We start from the raw sequence: 2479 nt of genomic DNA, 5'->3' as shown, positions 1-2479 counted from the left end.
CTCTGTCCATGGCATTCTCCAGGCAGGAATACTGGAGTGGGTTGCCATGCCCTCCTCCAGGGGATCTTCCTGACCCAGGGATCGAATCCATGTCTCTTATGTCTCCTGCGTTGGCAGGTGGGTTCTTTACCACTAGTGCCACCTGGAAGCCCAGTCTTCCCCACCCCCACCTTTAAATCAAGTCTTATGGACCAGCCTACCCGAGGTACCCAATAAGCATGATTCCATAAACGTGTGCATACACGATTTGAATAGTCTTCTTTTTCTCTGAGACCAACGTTTTTCAGTCCGTATGATGTCTGTTTTATTACCTTGCATTTGTTTAGGACTTGAATTCTTCCTAGCTGGAAAATGCTAGAAGTTCTAAAAAAGAAACTTGATGTTATTTAAAATACTGTATTATAAGGCCCAGTGGAACGCCAACCTGAGCGGCGCCGCCCCTCTGCCCACGCTCAGGCATCTTGGCCACTGCCTCGCAGCTGCGCCTGGCCTGGCCAGGCGGCCCTAGGGACTGGCATATTTCACCATCCATGAAAACTTCCCTGTAATTCTCCTCACTCCAGTATTAAGAATTACACCAAATTAAAAAAAATATGAACGAATATCCTAAAAAAAGGAAAAGGAAGACTTTACATCCTTCTTGTTATTCAGATTCCTCTGGAATAAGCAAAGTTGCAGATTGAAATTTTTTCTGATCATTGTTACAGTGTTTGTTCTGTGAGACAACCAGACTTAAAATATTTTGACAACAAAATCTTTGATTCTGATACAGAGACATCGAATGAATTGCCAAAATTTACAGGTGGAATCTAGGCCAGAAACAGAAATTAAAACTACCTGGTTCCCAGTTTTGTACTTAAAATTCTAGACCACACTGCCTTTCCTACAGAAAAATCTGCTGATAATGAAATTTGTGATGAAAGACTGTGACTCCCCTGAATCAGGCCACCAGCAAACCCAAGAAGTGAGCCCCGTAAAAGTTCACGCTGCTGAAGATGTTCCAATTGCCGCAGAAGTGCATGCAATTTCTGAAGACTGGGATATAGAGACAGGAAACCATTCCTCTGAGAGTCTCCAAGTCCATCAGCTTGTGACTGATGAAGAGCCACCAGCAAAACTTTGCAGAATTGTTGACAAGAGCCAAGCTTTGAATGTGACTGCTCAGCAGAAATGGCCTTTACTGAGAGCTAGCAACAGTGGCCTCTATAAATGTGAACTTTGTGAGTTCAACAGAAAATATTTTTCTGATTTAAAGCAGGTGTATGATCTTGAAGCACAGGTGTACTGGTTCAAACGTGTGTTGAATATGCAAAGAGAGTTTCTCTACCAGCATGCTTCTGATTGAACGTGCCAAACTGCATGAAGAGGATCCTACATTTACAAATACTGTGATGATAAAACAGCAATTTTTGAGAACTTCAGCCAGCGCATTGCAGACACCCATTTTAGTGTCACCTTTATTGGTGTGAGCAATATGACATACAGTTCCCCTTAAGCAGTGAACTCTACCTACATTTCCAGGAGCAGCTGTGGTGAACAATATTTATGTCAGTTCTGTGAACCTGAAATGAATGATCCAGAAGACTTGCATAGCCATGTGGGAAATCAGCATGCATGTAAATTAATAGTTAAGTGATAATATAACAGTGGAGAACATGGACAGTATAGCCTCTTAAGCAAAATCACATTTGACAAATGTAAAAACTTTGGAGTAGACTTCATACAAATGTTAACAGACATGTTGCTACTGAATACAGTAAAAATTTCCCCCATGTTTGTGATGACTGTGGGAAAGGCTTCTCAAGTATGCTAGAATATTGCAAACATTTAAATTCACATTTATCTGAAGGGATTTATTTATGTCAATACTGTGAATATTCAACAGGACAGATTGAAGATCTTAAAATTCATCTAGATTTCAAGTATTTGACTGATTTGCCTCACAAACGTAGTGACTGATGAGGTTTGGAAATGAAAGGGAGTTAATAAGTCACCTGCCAGTCCATGAAACAACTTGATTGTTCTCTTTAACTGCCATAATGTTGATGTGAAATAATAAATTCGACTTTTTTGGAGGAAAAAACATACTGTATTATAGCCTTTTTGATTTCCTCTATTAACATGTGAGCCAGCCGGGCAAGTGGACTGCATACCTGCTGTGTGCTTTTCACATACCTTTTTGATGTGCAAACTATGTGTTACTCAAAACACTTGATAAATAACTTATTTATCTAAAAATGCATGCCTTTTTAGAATGACAGGATGACTTATAGGCAATAGGAAAGATGTTGATAAAGAAAATTCCAGATCATTGACTTCTTAAAGTATTTCAGATCTGGTAGATCTATTTCTATACTTGTGTTCTTGGAATAAGCCTACAGCTTTCCTCTGAATATGTGAAAAGACTGCTAAAATCTAGCATAATAGATTCTGCAGAGGCCATTTTTTGCCTTTAGTCAAATTGCTGCTTAAATGAGAG

General features: G+C 39.6%; 1 pseudogene; it reads left to right on the top strand.

Annotated features, from left to right (window-relative positions):
* The first annotated feature begins 593 nt into the window (after positions 1 to 593).
* On the top strand, positions 594 to 2018 carry LOC136163332 (zinc finger protein 639-like; annotated as a pseudogene).
* Positions 2019 to 2479: the final 461 nt, after the last annotated feature.

The sequence above is a fragment of the Muntiacus reevesi genome, chromosome 3 (genome assembly GCF_963930625.1).
Source record: "Muntiacus reevesi chromosome 3, mMunRee1.1, whole genome shotgun sequence".
Classification (NCBI taxonomy): domain Eukaryota; kingdom Metazoa; phylum Chordata; class Mammalia; order Artiodactyla; family Cervidae; genus Muntiacus; species Muntiacus reevesi.
The sequence above is the reverse complement of the archived record's forward strand: the minus strand, read 5'-3'. Positions and strand labels throughout refer to the sequence as shown.